This window comes from Cervus canadensis, chromosome 4 (assembly GCF_019320065.1).
Source record: "Cervus canadensis isolate Bull #8, Minnesota chromosome 4, ASM1932006v1, whole genome shotgun sequence".
NCBI lineage: Eukaryota > Metazoa > Chordata > Mammalia > Artiodactyla > Cervidae > Cervus > Cervus canadensis.
Window position 1 is genome coordinate 93,156,532 of NC_057389.1, and position 9,152 is coordinate 93,165,683.

At 40.3% G+C, this 9,152-nt stretch overlaps 1 pseudogene; it reads left to right on the plus strand.

The window, feature by feature from the left end:
* Nucleotides 1-7,736: 7,736 nt before the first annotated feature.
* Nucleotides 7,737-8,477, plus strand: LOC122440936 (annotated as a pseudogene).
* Nucleotides 8,478-9,152: the final 675 nt, after the last annotated feature.

The following is a 9,152-nucleotide window of genomic DNA, read 5'->3' on the forward strand; positions in this document are numbered from 1 at the left end:
AAAGTATTTGTTGATTAGCTCTAGTCATTTTCTGATGGTATCTTTAGGGTTTTACATGTATAGTATCATGTCACTTGCAAGCAGTGAGTTTTACTTCTTTTCCAATCTGGATTCCTTTATAAGCTACAGTAATCAAAAAAGCATGGTACTGTCATAAAACCAGACACACAGACAATGAATTAGAATTGACAGTCCAAAAATAAACCCATGCATTTATGGTCAACTAATATTTGGCAAAGGAAACAGGGATACTTAGTGTGGAAATGATAGTGTCTTCAATAAATGGTGTTGGAAAAATTGGATAACTACATGAAAACGAATAAAATTGGGTGTCTTTTTTATACCACTCACAAAAATTAACTCAAACCAGAGGCTCAGGAGGAGGGGATGGGGAGATATTGGACAAAATGTACAAACTTTCAGTTTTAAGATAAATAATTTCTAAGGATCTTATGTACAGAATTTTGATTAGAGTTAACAATACTCTATTGTGTATCTGAAAGTTGCTATTAGAGTTTTAATGCTCTCACTATAAAGACAACTAAAAGGTAGTTATGTCAGGTGAAGGATGCATTAACTAATCTTATTGTAGGACACATTTTGCAACATACATGTGTATCAAGTAACCACACTGTACACCTTAAACTTAAACAATGTTAAATGTCAATTATATCTCAATAAAGTTGAAAAAACACTAGAACAACCTACTTAATACTGAAAAGAGAGTCTGAGCTTTCATCGCATACCAGGCAGTGGAAGGACAGTAGACCCACACTCTTCGGTCATGAGCCAGCAGAGACACAGTGCAGCCTGGTAAGCACTGAGGGTAACAGTGGATGGACTGTCAGGAGCAATGTTTCCTCATTGTCAGGAGAAACAGGACAGCTGGGACAAACAGGTGATAGGACATCGATATGCAAAGTTTCCGCTCCGAGCCCTATGAAGTTTATGCTCTTAGTTGCGGTGGTGGTTCAAGAATTCTCATTCAGAATTCTGCTTTCTTCCTACCCTGATTCTACCTCTCCTAGGCATCTCCACATAACAGCAGGAAATAGGTCATTCCTATCTGCCCCATAGGCACTTAAAAATAATCATGAAGGTGATGTTAGAATGTTGTTTGTTGTTCAGTTGCTCAGTCATGTCCAACTCTTTGCTACCCCATGGACTGCAGCACACCAGGCTTCCCCGTCCTTCACTGTCTCCCAGAGCTTGCTCAAACTCATGTCCATTTAGTTGGTGATACTGTCCAACCATCTTGTCCTCTGTCATCCCCTTCTCTCCCTACCTTCTATCTTTCCCAGCATCAGGGTCTTTTGCTCTGAGTTGGCTCTTTGCATCAGGTGGCCAAAGTTTTGGAGCTTCAGCTTTGGCATCAATCCTTCCAATGAATACTGAAGGTTGATTTTCTTTAGGATTGACTGGTTTGATCTCCTTGCAATCGAAAGGACTTCTCAAGAGTCTTCACCAACACCACAACTCAAAAGCATCAATTCTTCAGCACTCAGCCTTCTTTATGGTCCAACTCTCACATCCATACATGACTACTGGAAGATCCATAGCTTTGACTAGATGGACTTTTGTCAGCAAAGTAATGTCTCTGCTTTTTAATATGCTGTCTAGGTTGGTCATAACTTTTCTTCCAAGGAGCAATTGTCTTTTAATTTCATGGCTGCAGTCACCATCTGCAGTGATTTTGGATCCCAAGAAAATAAAGTCTGTCACTGTTTCCATTGTTTCCCCATCTATTTGCCATGAAGTGATGATACCAGATGATCTTCGTTTTTTGAATGTTGAGTTTTAAGCCAACTATTTCACTCCTCTTTCACCTTCATCAAGAGGCTCTTTAGTTCCTCTTGACTTTCTGCCATAAGGGTGGTGTCATCTGCATATCTAAGGTTACTGATACTTCTCCCTCATGTTAGGATGAGGAGAATGTAACCATAGCATCTAGGACCTTTATTGGGGATTTCTTGATTGCCAGGCTCTGAGCTAACTGTTCCATGTATCTTGTTTCATTTCATCTGCATAATCTCCGTCAAGGTATAAATGCAGGTATTACTGTTATTTCACAAAAGAGGAAAAGATCATAGCATTTTAAATTTAATTCGTACCAGTTATGAACTAAAAAGAGCTTCCCAGGTGGCTCAGTGGTAAAGAATCTGCCTGCCGATGCAGGAGCTGCAGGAGCTGCAAGTTTGATCCCTGGGTCGGGAAGATCCCTGGAGGAGGAAATGGCAACCCACTCAAGTATTCTTGCCTGGGGAACCTCCTGGACAGAGGAGCCTGGCGGGCCACTGTCTATGGGGTGGCAAAGAGTCAGACATGACTGAACTGACTGAGCACAGAACACATGCATTAAAAAGGAAAGAAGTTGAACTGAGGTGGATGAACCGAGAGCCTTCATACAGAGTAACGTAAGTCAGAAAGAGAAAAATAAATGTTGTATATTAAGCATGTATATGGAATCTGAAAAAAAAAAAGATACTGATGAATCTATTTGCAGGGCAAGAATAGAGATGCAGATGTAGGGATCAGGCATATGGACATAGCAGGGGAAGAAGAGGGTGGGGCAAATTGAGATAGTAGCATTGACATATATACACTACCATGTATAAAATAGTGTAAAAATACCATGTGTAAAATAGCCAGCTGGTGGGAAGCTTCTGTATAGTACAGGGAGCTCAGATCAGTGCTCTGTGATGATAGAGAAGGGTAGGATGGGGTGGGAGGGAGGATGAAGAGGGAGGGGATATATGTATACTTATGACTGATTATGATGTTTTATGGCAGAAACTAACACAACATTGAAAGCAATTGTTCTCCAATTAAAAATAAAAATTAAAAAAAAAGTCAATTTGGAACGAAGCCAAGTTGAAACTGGGCAATCTAACCCCAGACGCAGGGCCCCTAGCTGTCCCTCTCCCCTGGCACTCCACGCGGGGACCCTCTCTCTGCTCATGGTGTTCTACCCTTTGGGGGCTCCTGGTGGGCCTCAACCCTTGCTGTTTCAACTAGGGGAGCTTAAGTGAGATGACAAGCAGGGGTCCCAGGAAGTATTGGTAGATGATAACTCAGGGCAGACTTCTCTGGTGCTCCCAATCTCAGTTTTCTGCTTCTTCCTTCTTCATGTAATCAGCTCACTCAGGGTCAAATAAGATGTGTGTGGTATGTATATATACAATGGAATATCACTCAGCCATAAAAAAAAATGAAATCCTGCCATTTGCAGCAACATGGATGGATATTATACTTAGTGACGTTCACAGACAATGACAAATATTCTATGTTATCACTTTTATGCAGAATTTTTAAAGTAAAAGAGACAAATGTATATTGTATATTGCAAAACAGATTCACAGATATAGAAAATAAACTTACGGTTACCAAATGAGAAAGAGTGGGAGAAAGCGACCCATTAGGAATATAGCATTAATAGATACAAGCTACTATACACAAAATATATAAGCAATAAGGATATACAGTACAGTACAAAGAAATATAGCCATTATTCTGTAATAAGGTTACTTTTTAAATTAATTTTTATTGGAGTATAGTTGCTTTACATGTTATGCTGGTTTCTACTGCACAGCAAAATGAATCAGCCACACATATACATGTAATCTCCTCCCTTTTGGACCTCTTTCCTATTCGTTCACCACAGTGCGTTAAGTAGAGATCCCTGTGCTATACAGTATGTTCTAAATGGAGTATAATCTATAGAAATGTTGAATCACTTCACTGTACACCTACACTGAAGGTGTGAATCAACTATATGTCAATTTTTAAAAGGGAGCTATAAAGTCTGGGGTTTGGGCTCCATTTCTACTCAAGAAATTGGACCTCATTTATATTCCAATTCTTTTATTTTACTTCTGTTTCAAAACTTTCCATTTCATATGGGGGTATAGCCAATTAACAATGTTGTGATAGTTTCTGGTGAACAGTGAAGGGATTCAGCCATACATATACATGTATACATCCACCTGCTTTAAGAAAATTCTTTTTATTGAATGGAGGAAATCAGTTTTTTAATTTTTTTTCCCATTTATTTTTACAAGTTGGAGGCTAATTACTTTACAATATTGTAGTGATTTTTGCCATACATTGACATGAATCAGCCATGGATTTACATGTGTTCCCCATCCTGAACCTCCCTCCCCATCCCATCCTTCTGGGTCTTCCCAGTGCACCAGCCCCGAGCACTTGTTTCATGCATCCAATTTGGGCTGGTGATCTGTTTCACCCTTGATAATTTAGAAAGATGGTAACAATAACCCTATATGCAAAACAGAAAATTCTTTTTTTTTTAATTTCTTTTTTTATTGAAGGATAACTGCTTTACAGAATTTTGTTGTTTCTTAAAGAGATGGGAATACCAGACCACCTTACCTGCCTCCTGAGAAACCTGTATGCAGGTCAAGAAGCAACAGTTAGAACTGGACAAATAGAGAAAGGAGTACATCAAGGTTGTATATTGTCAATCTGCTTATTTAATTTATACAGAGTACATCATGAAAAATGCCAGACTGGATGAAGCACAAGCTGAAATCAAGATTTCCAGGAGAAATATCAATAACCTCAGATACACAGATGACAACACCCTTGTGGGAAAAAGCAAAGAACTAAGGAGCCTCTTGTTGAAAGTAAAAGAGGAGAGTGAAAAAGTTGGCTTAAAACTCAACATTCAGAAGACTAAGATCTTGGCATCCAGTCCCATCATTGCATGGCAAAGAGATGGGGAAACAATGGAAACAGTGAGAGACTTTATTTATTTATTTATTTTTGGCTCCAAAATCACTGCAGATGGTGGCTGCAGCCATGACATTAAAAGATGCTTGCTCCTTGGAAGAAAAGCTATGACTAACTTAGAAAGCATATTAAAAAGCAGAGACATTACTTTTCCAACAAAGGTCTGTCTAGTCAAAGCAATGGTTTTTCCAATAGTCAAGTATGGATGTGAGAGTTGGACTATAAAGAAAGCTGAGCACCAAAGAATTGATGCTTTTGAACTGTGGTGTTGTAGAAGACTCTTGAGAGTCCTTTGGACCGCAAGGAAGTCAAACCAGTCCATCCTAAAGGAGATCAGTCCTGGGTGTTCATTAGAAGGACTGATACTGAAACTGAAACTCCAATACTTTGGCCACCTGATGCGAAGAACTGACTCATTAGAAAAGACCCTGATGCTGGGAAAGATTGAAGGTAAGAGGAGAAGGGGACAACAGAGAATGAGATGATTGGATGGCATCACCGACTTGATGGACATGAATTTGAGCAAACTCCGGGAGTTAGTGATGGACAGGGAAGCCTGGCATGCCTGTGGTCCATGGGGCCATAGAATTGGACACAACTGAGGGACTGAACTGAACTGAAATGATCCCCCTTCCTGCCCCCATAGCTTGTCTTCCATCCAGGCTAGCACATAACATTAAGCAGAGTTCTCTGTGCTATACAGTAGGTTCTTGTTGGCTATCCATTCTAAGTATAGCTGTGTGTACATGGACATATTGTTTAAATGTACCTCAGAAGTACCTCTGATAAGCTCTCTGGACTCCTGCTCAAAACTTCTGAAAGTCAGAAAACAAGGAAATTTAGTCAAAGATTGGTAATTTAATCTTAATCCTGTTTGCTCCACTTCTAATAGTGTATTATGGGAAAATTTCCTAGGAACTCTGAGACAGCATTGTCATTGAGTTGACCCCTAGTTGACACAACCCCATCAAGAAAGGCTTGAGCAGGTAATAGATGCTCTCTATATGACTCATATGAAAGGGATGTGTAAAGTAAGGGGAAAAAATTGATAAGGCAGCATGCTCAGTCACGCAGTTGTGCCTGACTCCTTGTGACCCCATGGACTGTAGCCCACAAAACTGCTCTGTCCAGGGAATTTTACAGGCAAGAATACTGGAATGGGTTGCCATTTCCTCCTCGGGGATCTTCCCAATCCAGGGATCAAACCCATGACTCCGGCATCTCCTACCTTAGCAGATGGATTCTTTACCATTAAACCACTGGCTGATCCTCATATTATTTGACTTAAATATCCTATGACTTGTAACAGTTTCCCTTGCATCCCTGGTAGGGCATTTTTTGTCCTTACACAAATAGGTACTTAGTGTACAGAGAGAAATGGCTAGTCTCGTTTATTACTAATTCCCCAGAACTTTACCTTGCTGTCACAAAGGAGGCACCAAAAACAAAACCAGTCTTTGTTAAATACTGAAGAGACTCTTCAGTTGTTCACAGGAACAAAGCAAAGGCACACGCTGGGATCATTCATGCCTGTGTTTCTTCCCTTTTTCAGGAATGTCCCATAGACTAAGATCCCCTGGAGGAGATCATGGCACCCCAATCCAGTATTCTTGCCTGCAGAATCCCATGGGCAGAGAAGCCTGGTGGGCTAGGAACACAAAGAGTCGGACATGACCGAAGCAACTTAGCATGCACACACATAGCACTAAAGACAAAATAAAAGAGCACTTGTTTGTGTCTATGTCATAGACTTGCTATCAGTTCAGTTCAGTTCAGTCACTAAGTCGTGTCTGACTCTTTGCAACCCCATGGACTGCAGCACGTCAGGCCTTGCTGTCTATCACCAACTCCTGGAGCTTACTCAAACTCATGTCCATTGAGTTGGTGGTGCCATCCAACCATCTCGTCCTCTGTCGTCCCCTTCTCCTCTCGCCTTCAATCTTTCCAAACATCAGGGTGTTTTCCAATGAGTTAGCTCTTCGTATCAGGTGGCCAAAGTTTTGGAGTTTCCACTTCAGTATCAGTCCTTCCAATGAATATTCAGGACTGATTTCCTTTAGGATGGACTGGTTGGATCTCCTTGCAGTCCAAGGAACTCTCAAGAGTCTTCACCACAGTATCCAACACCACAGTTTGGAAGCATCAGTTCTTCAGCACTCAGCCTTCTTTATCGTCCAACTCTCACATCCACATGTGACTATTGGAAAAAACAGAGCTTTGACTTTGCAGACCTTTGTCAGCAAAGTGATGTCTCTGCTTTTTTAATATTCTGTCTAGGTTTGTCATAAACTTTCTTCCAAGGAGCAATTGTCTTTTAATTTCATGGCTGCAGTCATCATCTGCAGTGATTTTGGAGCCCCCCAAAATAAGTCTTTCACTCCATCGTTTCCCCATCTAATTGTCATGAAGTGATGAGACCAGATGTCATGATCTTTGTTTTTTGAATGTTGATTTTTAACCCAGCTTTTTCACTCTCCTCTTTCACCTTCATTTGACTATCTTTTCATTTTTTAAAAATTAGACAGATTTTATTATAGGAGAAAAGATATTTATGTTTTGTCTTAAAGAGTTGGCTCTATATTTCTGTAACCATGAATTTGCTAACTCTAGTGTTCTTGCTTTTCTAACATTCTTTAGTCAAGTATCTTTAAATAGGTGTGTATAGAAAGATCTGAATAACACAGAAAAGAAATATTGCCTCAACTAGAGAGCCTGCCCTGTTCAGAAGACTGAGAAATGGTGAAGGTGCTGCAGTGGATGGTCCTCAAGTGTGAATAGTTTACTAGTGAAAATCTTAAATGCAAAATATAAACACAGTTATAGTTGCCATTTTTCTTGTTTCCTTTTATCCAAACCTCTTCCCCCCCCCACCCCCAATCAATAGTTGTCCAAGCTACTTATAATCACAAAATTTAACACATGCTTCAGAATTCCTCCTCCTGGGACTCTCAGATGATCCAGAATTACAGTCCTCCCTCTTTCTGTCCATGTACCTGGTCACCGTGCTTGGGAACTTGCTCATCATCCTAGCTGCCACCTCTGACTCTCACCTCCACAACCCCCTGTGCTTCTTCATTGACAACCTGTCCTTGGCTGACATTGGTTACACCTCCACCACGATTCCTAAGCTGATAGTGGACACCCAAGCTCACAGCAGAGTCATCTCCTATGTGGGATGCCTGACACAAATGTCTTTTTTATCTTTTTTGATTGTATGAATTCTATGCTTCTGACAGTGATAGCTTATGATTGTTTTGTGGCCATCTGTCACCCCCTGCACTACACAGTCATCATGAACCCACACCTCTGTGGATTCTTAGTTTTGATGTTTTTTAATCTGCATTTTGGATCCCCAGCTACACAATTTGATTATATTACAACTGACTTGCTTCAGGAATGTGGAGATTTCTAATTTCTTCTGTGATTCTTCTCAACTCCTAAACCTTGCATGTTCTGACACCTCCACCAATAACATAGTCATGTCTTTTGTTGGAGCTGTCTCTGGTTTTCTCCCTATTATAGGGATCTTTTTCTCTTACTATAACATTATTCCTTCCATTCCGAGAGTCCCCTCCTCAGGTGGGAGATACAAAACCTTCTCCACCTGTGGCTCTCACCTGTCAGTTGTTTGCCTATTTTATGGGCCAGGCCTTGGAATGTACTTCAGTTCTGCTCTTTCACTCTCCCCCAAGAAGGGTGTGGTGACTTCTGATGCTGTGGACACCTGATTGCTGAAACCTTTTATCTACAACTTGACAAACAGGGACATCAAGAGTGCCCTGTGGAGGTTCTTCAGCAAAACAGTCTAATATTAATATCTCTGCCATCTATCTGGAGAATCAGTTGGAAAGGATATGAAAACAAGACATCTAGACCTGCAAATTCTTCTTCCTTCACTGCACTGTTTTTGTAGTCTCATGATTTTCATTCCTCTGCATATGTCACATATGAATATTGTTTCTCTTGTTTTTTAAAAATTGGATTAGGAAGGTATTCTATAATCTGTTGTATATCATGATCACTTCATGGCTGAATCCAATATGCATTGACAGCTTCCTGTAATTTCTTAGCAATGACTGTCATCCAGGTAAAATATGTATCTTTCAAAAAAATACTTATAATTGACACCCCTTTCCACAATTCATCTGCATTTTTCATACATTATTAAAAACCAAAGCTGTCACATGTAAAAAAGTGGAAGGAAGAGATCAAAATGGTAGAGTAGGAAGATGCAAGGCTCACCTCTCCTCACAAACACACCAAAACTACAACTGCATATACAATGAGTCTCAATGAAATTGACCTGGGTACTAGCAGGACTTCTTTAACCAAGATGATAGAGACATAACCACACGGAGTCTGGTAGGAAGGGAAGAAAACCAATCCGGTTGATTACAACCAGT